Source organism: Embiotoca jacksoni, unplaced genomic scaffold, assembly GCF_022577435.1.
Source record: "Embiotoca jacksoni isolate LCO1_2020_lvr unplaced genomic scaffold, fEmbJac1.0.p SCAF_49, whole genome shotgun sequence".
In the NCBI taxonomy this organism is placed as follows: Eukaryota; Metazoa; Chordata; class Actinopteri; family Embiotocidae; genus Embiotoca; species Embiotoca jacksoni.
The window spans coordinates 2501314-2512732 of NW_027185402.1; positions in this window are offsets into that span (position 1 = coordinate 2501314).

Sequence of the window (11419 nt, forward strand, 5' to 3'; positions counted from 1 at the left end):
CCGTCTTTTGTCATCAAACGATTTCGCGTCGGTTTACTCCTCATCTCCTTAAAGTCGGCGCACTCGTGCGTTCGGAGGACGCGTTCACAAACGGCCGCGCGTTATTCCGACGGCGCGTTTTTTATCGATCGCGCCGTACACAAAACACCCGTTCCCATCAGCCAACGTTTTTTGCCAATCTCCGTGTCAAGCACGAGAACACAATGAAAGGCGTCGTCGGTCGGAATGGGAAGATTACAGGAGTTAGAGGAGATTCGATGATCTGCTCGACAGGCGAGCTTTACAGAAAGCTCCTGCCATCCTTTCACACTGTAATCATCCTCTGTACTCTTGAGTTTGCGGTTCTTGCTTCGCGGTACCTTTTATATGCTGCCTGGAGTAGCTCGTAATTGGTACGATGTCTCTGCACGTCGGAGAAATTGTACTTTATGTCTGTCGAGTGTTTTTTTTTTTTTTTAAATCAGCGCAGGTTTTTCATATTTTTCATGATGATGATTGTGTCTTTTTGCCATTGTCATTCGTTGAAACCCATTTGGTTTTTATAATAACCTCAAACTGAACTTCACTAAAAAGAAGTAGGGAATTGTGTTATTTCCTGTTTTTGCAGTTTCTTCTGTTGATCTCAGACCATATTTAAGGGTCGGTGTTATTCTTTTTATCCACATTTATCATTGCAAGACGACAACAAAAATTCGAATGAGAATTTTCAACACAAACTTTTAAATCCCAACTCATTTTTTTACAATGTAGTGCACTATGATCATTTTTGGATCATCCAAGTGATGCAAAAAAAACCAACTTCCCTCTCACACTGGCAGTCCTCGAACTGACTGCACATGAAGTCTTTAAAAAAAAAAATGATGTAACATCTCTTCAATTAAATAATTGAAAGGTCTCCACAGTGCCAGCAGTGGGATGATAATGTTTCAACAGGCCTCATGCTGTAGCCAATTTAGGTGTTCAACAGACGTGTGGATTTTAATATTAACCTTCCTGATTTTCGATAAATACATCACACAGCTCGCCCGGTCGGACTCAGATTTTTATTTATTTATTATTTTTTTAAGTTAGGAGAATTTTTCTTTTATCCAGATGAAAACTTTATTTTTGTAAAAAATTTTTTACTGTATTAAAAAAAACATAAAACGCACATGTAATTCTCATGGCCTGTGGCAATACCAATGAGTTGCCTGAAGCGGCTCTGTACATAATAGGAAGAAGCTGACACTTGGGGATTGCAACCTCAAATCTCACCGTTTGAAAGAAATTGCCCTTTATTGTGACTTCAAAACCTGAATATGGCTTTGAGTTGTTTTATTTTATTTTTTTTAACTTTGAACTTACTTCACGTATTTGTCTGTTTGATGTTTTGTTATTTATGTATTAAAATATGAATGTATCTCTATACAAGTAGGCTTAGACTGCCTCCTGCAGAAGGGAGGTGTGCTGTTTATGGATATTCTGGTCAATACTGTAAAGTAATGATGTGATGTTTATTTTCCGTATTTAAGAGGACGTCTGGATGAGATTGAACAATCGGAAGGAATTTAATTTAAGCGTTATAATACTGACCAAATATTGGTGGTTAAAGTGAATTTGAGCCACTTGTGCTGCAGGATCTTAAGGCCGGAGATGTTTTTACTTTTAAATTACACCCCTGCCGTTGACAACCACCGCTTCAAAGGCAAGACAAGTTCATTTGTAGAGCACATTTCAACAACAAGGTAATTTGTGCTTCACATAAAACCATAAAAAGCATCAAAACATAAGGCAAAAGAAAAAGACATTTAAAAACAATTAAGAACAGCAATTAAAACATTAAGCAAGCTAAAAATAGGATAGAAGTTACAGTGCAGTTTAAGACCTCCTCAAATCTGATTCAGTGAAAGGCAGAACACAGAAAAAAGTCTTCAGTCTTGATTTAAAGGAGCCGAGGGTCGCAGCAGACCTGCAGCTTTCTGGGGCTTTGTTCCAGATGTGCGGAGCATGAAGACTGAACGCCGCTTCTCCATATTTAGTTCTGACTCTGGGAACACAAAGTAGACCGGCAGACGACCCGAGAGATGCGAATGGTTCATAATGTAGCAGCAGATCAGAAATGTGTTTTAGCCCGAAACCATTCAGTGTTTTATGGACCAACAGCAGGATTTTAAAGTATATTCTTTGTTCGACAGGAAGCCAGTGTAATACCTTTAGAACTGGAGTGATGTGATCTAGTTTCTTGGTCTTAGTGAGGACTCGAGCTGCAGCTGTCTGATTGACTTTTTACAGAGACCCTTAAACACACCGTTACAGTAGTCAAGTCTACTGAAGATAAATGCATGGGCAAGTTTTTCCAAATCCTGTTGAGACATGAGTCCTCTAATCCTCGATATATTCTTCAGGTGATAGTCGGCTGATTTTGTAATTATCTTGATATGGCTGTTCAGATTGAGGTCTGAATCCATGACGACACCTGGATTTCTGGCTTGGTTTGTGGTTTTTAACATCAGTGATTGAAGCTGAGCGCTGACTTTCAGTCTTCCGTCCTTGGCACCAAAAACAATGACTTCTGTTTTATCTTTGTTTAATTGAAGACAATTCTGCTACATCCAGTTGTTGATTTGTTCAATGCATTTACCCAACCCTTGTATGGGACTATAATCCCATATCTACATAACATAAATCTACATAACTGTATCGCCAGGGGACTATAATCCCCTGGCGATATAGTTATGTAGATTTGTGTGTCGTCTGCAGAATAATAACAACACACTTTATTGTTTTCCATAATCTGAGCCAGTGGAAGCACGGAGATGTTGAACAGAAGAGGCTCCAGAATTGAATCGTGGGGAACACCACATGTCATTTCATGACAAGACGCAGGCTATACTTGCTATAAACGCGTAATTTATAGCAAGTATATCTTCTGTTGCTTTGCACCCGTCAGCAGTTACTTCTCGTCTGTACAAGCTGCAAATGTTCATGCCGCTGCGAAAGTAAAATTTTAATTTGATTGCACACAAAAAATGCATTCTTTAAAACACAAATGTCAAAAGAGAATTGTGTTGACATTTAAAAAAAAAAAAAAAAAAAATGTTCACTTCATGAGATCTTTCATAATCAGCACATGCCACTCAATTGAACTTCCAAAAGAAAAAAACGTTTCTGAATGCCGAAGTTTGTTGACACACAACGTCGTGGTCGATGGCTTTTCAGTCACGCCGCGACAGCCTCGTCCATTTATCTACCACGGTGGTCGACTGTTTTTCAAACTTGACATTTGCAGAGAGACCAAAAAAAAAAAATCAAATAAAAAAACTCTTATGTTACCTGCCTGCAGTGTTGCGAATTCAGCCGACAATCTGGGTCGAACACTCCGTCGCTCTGCCTTCATTCATCTTCTCTCTGCCACAAATGAAAAGTCATAAAAGCAGGAAAATAATTGATGAGTTGAGGCGCAGAGACGGTCCAAATAGTTGTATTTTCTGCAGAAATATCGACGGGCCTTTCCAGAGAAGACATTTTGACGTGTCACTGTGTGAAAAGCACAAGTGTAAATAATTCCATTTAGCTGCTTCACTGTCGGGGTCCTGGTATTGTATGTGGCTTACTGTGGCTGTTGAATGGAGACAGGAACGAGTTTTTAAGTTTTGCAGATAGCATATATATTTATGTATGTACGTGTGTGTGTGTGTGCAGGCAGTATTTTCGCCGTTGAAATTAATTTCAGAAGTTTGCTGCGAGTAAAAGAAAAAGGGGAAAAAAAAAAACATCAGCATCGACTTTGGACTCTGCATTTTTCTTTTTTTTATCTCTTCAGCCAAACTCTGAATTCCTCACGCAGCAGACCCCAGCGTGTGACCCCGTCTGCCGCTGGAGCAAAATATCACGTCTGCCTGTGCCGCCTTGTGGAAACGCTTTCTCCTCTCCTCCTCCTTTAAATTGCCTCCGTTGGCGTTTTTCATGCAAACTCCTCGTCTCGTCTGCCGCTTCGTTTCAGAGGATGAAAATAACATCTTCTCTTGTCTTCTTCCCGTCAAGTTTTTTTTTTTTTTTTTTTCTTTCAAAGCCGAAGATGCGGTGTCATAGCTTTTAAATTATTTTTTTTTTGTCTTTTATGGTAGCTGTTACAGTTGAAGTGTTCTTCACCGATGTTTCTGGTTTTATAAAGTTAGGGTTATTTCCTCCGTCTCCGAGCTCCTCTGTGACGTGTTGCAGATGCAGCGGAGCTCACGCTGACTGGGCGTCCGGTCCATTTGTATGCAGCGGTGCTTTGGACTATTTTGAGCAGCTTCGGAGCTTCGTTCAGTCTTCTGTGTGTGGCGGAGTGACCCTTGGAGGGGGGGGGGGGCAGCTTGCGTTGAGGTCCAGGGCCGCTGCCGTGACGCACTCGGTGACGGCGCTCGATATTTCATTTTAAACGGAGGCAGGAACACTTCAGAAATGATGACCAAGTATTGCACACTTTTTTTTTTTTTTAGTCCAGGGCTGTTTTAAGTTCCAGCAGATATATATCTATTTTTTTTTTCTCCCGTAGCAGCCGCACACCTCTCCGGGGCTTCACGCTGGGGGATGATGAGGGTTCCTGCTCGCTGTGTGGGCCGCGATGTTCCTTTTGATTGGTGGTCGTTTAGGATCTCCTGCAGCGACGGATGCGGCAACGCCGCCGTAAAGTCAGAGACATTTTCTCAGCGCCTTCCACATATGATTTTCCTGTCCGGCTTTGCCCAAAGCGCTGCTCCTGTTTGTTGAAGGCGTTTTGGTCGGGTTCGCGTAATTCATTCTGAATGATTGCGGCCATTTTAATAATTGAGCTTTCTTTAAGTCACCTTTGCAATCAGTGGTGAAGTGCTTTCCTTCCACAATCCATTACATCATATCTCGTTTGGACTTGCTCAGTTTATACAGATTGCAATTATATATTTTTTTCTTTTTTGGGGTGGGGGGGGAGTGGGGAGGGTTGATTGGATTATTACACTTCTACAGTTATATTACACGGTGTAAAATGAATCACCCGCAGACACCTTAAGGACAAACAATCAAGCCAAGAGCATCCAATTGGTCTTGTGTGCATTTTTCGACACCCAGCAAACACGTGGATTTTCTCGCTTTTAGCTGTGATAGAGGTGAAGGGTGGCCAGCAGTTATTTGACTAAAAACTGTGCATTTCTGCGTAATTTTGGACTACTATCAGCAATATTCTTAAAAATATTCACTCTATGCCATATATATATATATATATATATATATATATATATTTATAATGAAGCTACAGTGGCTTAGCTGCTGTGAAAGAAGTGTTCTAATAAAAGAGAAAACCCTGAGTTTCAAAAGCAACTAAATAAATAAAAACGATATGTTGAGGAAAGTTTTTTTTTATGAAAGTATCTGCACAAAAAAAAAAAAGCCCTCAAATTCCACCTTCAACTCAATTTGACATCCTCAAGATTTATGCTCTACCGTATGTAATAATGCAACACTTCATGGACTGGAATAAATGTCCACATAATCCAGGCAGCAATTACATCTACTTCTCAACATACTCGGCAAAGCAGCTCTGTAGTATCCGGCATAAGTATAAATCTTTGGGTTCAGAGTTGAGCTGCCTTGATTTATTTAACTTTTGCGGTGGTGTGAGGAGGCAGAATTTTTTTTGGAGGGTGCTGCAGGGCTCTGCAACAAAACTCACATTGACGCATTATTAATTCATGTGTTGGACAGTGTGTGTGTGCAGCCTGTTGTCCAGAAAGGTTCGAGGGTTTGGCGGTAGGACGAGTCCAAACAAATGGGACTCTGGTCCCCGCGACATCAGAAATGCTTGTTGGCCTGTTGTATTCCGCGTCGGCGGTGCGGGCCAGAACAACATGGACAAATTGCATTTTTGTAGATGATGCCTTTTGAATTCGGCAGGTTTGTAGATTTGAGTCTTGAGAATGAAACTGTGTGTTGGTCTTTTTGACAGCTACGTTTCTCCCCGTTCTTGCTCCCGGATTCCTTCTTGCTGGGTTTGTTTTACTATGTTGTCTTGTCCATTAAATGGCGCCTTGAAGTCTCAACAGTGGTCTTGACTTTGTGTGTAACCTTGTCTGGAGAGTGATGCACTCGCTTGAAAAGGCATCATTGTTCTCGTTGACAATAGAGGCAAAATAACGAGCAGGCTCTCGCTGCCTCTCGCCACTTCAAAACCTCACTGTCTAATGGGTCGGTGAAGGGCCTTGGTTTTCCAACAAGGTTGCTGGAGGAAGGGAAGGGGAGTGAAGCAGAGGGGAAAGAAAACTAAAGGAGAGTTCACGGCCCAGACTCTCCCATGCCCTTCTGTTTCTCTTCTCTGTCTTCCTAATGCCTCCCAGAGCTTTCCAATCTGTTTTGTAGCCGGGCATGCTACTCCACTCCCAGTGTTTATCTGACATCATGAAGGTTTTCGGCTTTCCCCCGTTTCGCTGACAGCTCAAACCCTTCACTTTGCACACGCGCCAACTTCAGCAGATGACAAAGTGCTGCTCAGCCTGTCGGCAGAACCACGCAGCTCCCAGCATGCTTTGCCCTCAGCACGTCACCTACCTGGTCTGGCATAGACTCAGCCTGGGAGACCACCTCATTATTCACTTTGACAGGGTTTTATGACCCAGCAGCTACACCCAGGCCTGTTCTGGGAACATGAGCAGATGCTCGAATCCGCGGCTCTGTTATTAAACTCTAACTGACTACAGAGGCATAAACTTCTACAGTAAATAAACAGGAAGACAAATAGATTAGTTGAGGTTATGATCTGTGTTTGCACAGAATCGGTCTTTGTGGTTTTACGCCGTAGCCAAGCCACAACTTGAAAGCCCAGTCTATTTATATTTAAATGGAACTGTTATTCAACGCGGGGCTCGGACTTAAAAAGAAAGCCAGGAAAGAACCGATTAATGCACCGCACACATGTGCCTGCAGGTGCATACTGATCAGCGACGCTTGATTGAGCAGAGGATGATTCACCCAGGTCTTTATTTTGATGGAGCAATTCAGTGCCACACTTGAGGAGCGACCTCGCCGTCCCTTTGGTCTCGAGGCTCCACAAGAAACAGCCTGTTGCTGAAGCCTGAGGCAACACCAGCCTTAAATTTTCCACAGGCAAGGGGGATTTTTTTTTTTTTTTTTTTTTTTGGTCAATTTATTTTCTCCCCTCCTTAAATCAAATGAGGTTTGACCTTTCCGTCATTGGAATACAAAGTAGGCGAGACAGAGGGCCACTGTTTAAAGCCACATCTGAATGGGGTGCCACGGCTTCGAAACTCACAGTATCAGCATCCTGCACTCCCGCAGATAAGCGCAGTCGGCTAAAAAAGAAAGAGATACATATGTTTACCATCACGACGCTTCGCTGCATCAGGGAAAAATTGGTAAGGACGTGTGAAATGGCTGACCTTCAAAATGCTGCAGCAGCTGGACAAACCCCCCCTCAAACAATCCTCACTTACTTAAGAGGCAAAATTTGATATAAATCAGCCTCGATGATTAAAAAAGCAATCAAATATCAAAGTGGTTTTTTTTTTGTCAAACAGAAATCATCACCTTGCGTATCTGTCTCCGTTGTCTTAATGCTCCTTTTTTTTGATCAAGGAAATCATTCATGCCCTTACACTGCCGAAAGGAGGACGTACTCATATGCTGCAAGTCATTTATACGACTCGTTCATTCCCTGTGAGATCGTACAGGAAAATGTAAAAGCAGTTATTGGGGCAGGAAAAAGAAGTTGCGTTATTACAAGGGCTACCCCTAAATAGTCCACTGAACGTTTGTCGATGGGAAGAGTCTTCGTCGAATAAAGTTTTGAGTCGCATTCAAAAAAAAAACTTAAAAAAAAACTACTATTATCAATCAAACTCACGGTTCCACCACCACAGGTGGCGCTAGTGGACCAGGAGACTATATAAACACCACTGGGTGGCTGGGCGTCCTGCAAAGACTTCAACTTGACTGTCTTGGGTTAGGCGATACGTATTTGGCCTGCATCGGGATAAACAATGAAAAAAAAAAAAAATCCAATACAAATTAGACAAAGACTGATTCATCTGCTTTTGCCACCCGATTCGACCGACTTAGTAAAATAACCTGCTTCATTATAGGTCCCAGCACCTATTTAATCCTATTGTTTGTTGTTTGGGCTCGGAGTGTGCTGCCCACATGGGGCCTGTATGTGGTGTGAAATATTGAAATATAGGCCAAAAAGCAGAGGCATCGTGTGGGTCCATTTCACTCGACCAAGAGAAGCCCAGTAAAACATGACAGAGATAAAACAAAAAATTAAAAAAAAAAACATTTTTAAAAGTAGACAATTGATAATATGAAATAATTAACAATCAAAAATACTGGAAAAATGACTGCCTAATAGTCACAGCGAGCATCAGTAGTTCTAAGGACAGCTGTAAAATGTCTGTTAAAGACTCATCATTGTTTTTTTGTTGTTGTTTTTTGCAGCACAGTGTTAACAATGTTTCTTCCATGCGTTCTCTCTCAGCTTCACGCTCCAGAACATTTCCTGATGCCCTAAATGATAACGTACGTTTGAATAATTCACCCAATATCTCAAACGCGCGACGACTCGACGGGGAGACTCTTTAGCCAGCCCCGCGCTAAACGAATTTTGGCGAAGGCTCGCCCCGACTCCATGTACGAAGGCCCGCCAGCCTGGGCTGCGCTGCCACACACAAAAAAAAACAAATCCTCTGCTGGAACAATAAGGATCTGAAGTGAAACGAACACTTGGTCGTAGCGCTCGTACGCGCACTTCTCTTGTGTTGAGAGGCAGTTGCTTGACTTATTTGCAACAAAAAAACACTGTCCGCCTCAGCAAAAATAGAAAGAATAAGCCGAGCAGCGACGGAAACAAATTGCTTTTCTTAAAACATCACCGGTATTGGGGCCTCTTAAGTGTCCGGTCATTCGTTATCAACCCGCGCCACATTTTTTGGAGTTGTTTTGCCCGAGCGTTGCAGCCCATGCGTGTCCTTATCTTCACCTCTCCAGTTAAGACGGTTAATCGAACCGCTTTCCTCGTCAGACGGATCGCCTGAAACTGCGAGCGTTCGTTCGGCCCCTCGCCTCGCGGCTGGCCGTTTTGCGTTTCCGGCATCCGATGACCTCGCTCCGGCCCGCTCGGCGTCCCGCGTCGCTCGAACGCGTCGACCGTCGACGGAAGGAGGCGGAAGAGGAGGCGGAAGAGGAGGCGGTGCTCTGCACGCGGTTGTCTCTTGGGTTGGGGACAACCGGAGAGACGGAGACGTATGTAACGTTCGCGCTGTGGTCTAAAAATACATCTTTTTTTTCAACAGCCTCGAGTTCTTCTCACTCTCACTCCTCTAACTTTTTTTTTTTTTTTTTATGAGTTCAAGCCGAGAGACAATTAGCAGAGTTTAGCTGTCGAGCCGCAGTGACTTCCTCAAGTCTTGTCATCCAGGTTCTGGTGGACGCATTTTTGAACTTTGGATGCAGGTTAGCTATTTCCCGTCTGCTTCCACTTAATCACCATCAGCCATTGCTCTGTGGTGCCGACGTGAGAGTGGTATTGATCTTCCCGGCTAAACCCCCCCCCGCGAGGACGCGCATGATCCAAACCGTTCGGCTTCTCCTGTAACGAGGGGTCGGGAGTGGGGACGACTGGCGGGTTCCATTACAGAAGCTTATTTGTGTGTTTGCGAGTTTATTTTTCCGGGAATATGTTTGTAGTTTCCCACGATCTGAGGATATAATGAGGTGTGCCTGTGGTTGACCCGTCTCCAGATTAATATCAGTCCTTTAATCCTCTCTGTCGGCACGGAGGTTAAATTCTGTATGATTTTAATCTACTTTCCTTTCAGCAGCTTTATTTTCTGATGGCAGAACCCACATAAACCGCTCCGACACGAATGACGGTGATGAACATGGACACTTTGTATTTTTGCCCCCACCGCGGGCCCTTCACGGCCCCTCCGCGGGCCACCCACGGGCCCCCCACAGCCCCTCCACGGGCCCCTCCACGGGCCCCCTACGGCCCTCCACGGGCCCCCCATGGCCCCTCCGCGCCCCCTCCACGGGCCCCTCCGCGGTCCCTCACGTTTCTCCTCCTCCTGCTCTCGCTGGACAGAAAGGGACATCTGGGGTGACACTCTGAAGCAGATGCAAAGAGTCCATTACGGTTGCCCCCACCCCCCCACCTCCCCCAAAAGGTCCCGCAGCCATATTTCCTCTGTCAGCGTAGCCACGGCAACGAGATTCTGAGGGAGGTGACCGAGAGCTTGGCCTCATCTCCATCGCAATCTGCTTCCAGGACGGCGGAGCAGACGCGGCGGCGTCCAGGGAAAGGCGCTCCCCGCCCAGAGCGCCGCGGCGCGCCACGCCACACGGCCGCGCGACATAATGAGGGTCGTCAATGTGCCGGCGAGACGCGTGATTGACGGGCGGCGGGCGCACTGAGTGGCAGGTCTATTCGCAACCGAAGAGGTGAGAGACGACGGCGTCACGGCCGCGCGGGCAGAGGCACGCCGGTGCCGCTTCCGATGCGCCGCCGACAACGTCTGAAGCTTTAACCCGGCGTGACCGACCCGTCGCAACGAGACTGTTGATGAGACTGTTTGGATTTTGATGTCAAATTTAAGAAGCTTTTCTGCCCAGCCCTTTCCTCCCGCACCGGGATATTATTGAGGCCATTTTCATCTTGTCTGTGCTGCTCAGTTTTGAAGTACTGTCATGGCTCGATATGATTATACTAAGGCCCTTTTTTTCAGGCAAAGGAGATGAGCGCTGTCTGAAATGTGAAGGCAGATCTAAGAAGACTTTGTGCACCAAAACCGTTACGACCGATAGCAGCAAAGAAGATCAATGGCAAACTTAAACCTCTTTCTGAAGTACAGCTTTTACTAATTGGTGTTTTTGACAGCGTTACAAAAGACCGTTCTTAAAACTGTAAACAGGTGGACGTACACAGCTGCAGTATATTAACCTGAACCTGGGTTTTTATTTTTTTATTTTGTTGCAACGTAAAACATTAATTAGGGTGATTTTATGTAATTATTAATTCAATCTGATCAGACCGCCACTTACAGAAAAAAAAAAACACGTTTCCCATGTTTTTCCACACAAGACGCACGTGATCCCACAAACGACACGTGTTTTACCACATGATAACGTGGGGGGGGGGGGTAATATGTGGAAAAGTTTTCACAGCGGAACCCAGATGAGTTTCACCATGAAAATATCCCAACACGAAATGTTTCCCAATCGGAAAAATAAAATTACTACTTTCACGTGCACAATCGTGTAATTTGTGTGACTTCTCTGAGGGAAGGCTTCTTTCTTTTAATTGGAATCCATTCATTTTCCAATCGGGAAAGCTTCTCGCCGCGAAGGCAAAGAGCAGCGACGGGTCGGCAGAAAGGCTGCAAATCGTTGGGTGATGTTAGTCGGAGCCGTAAAT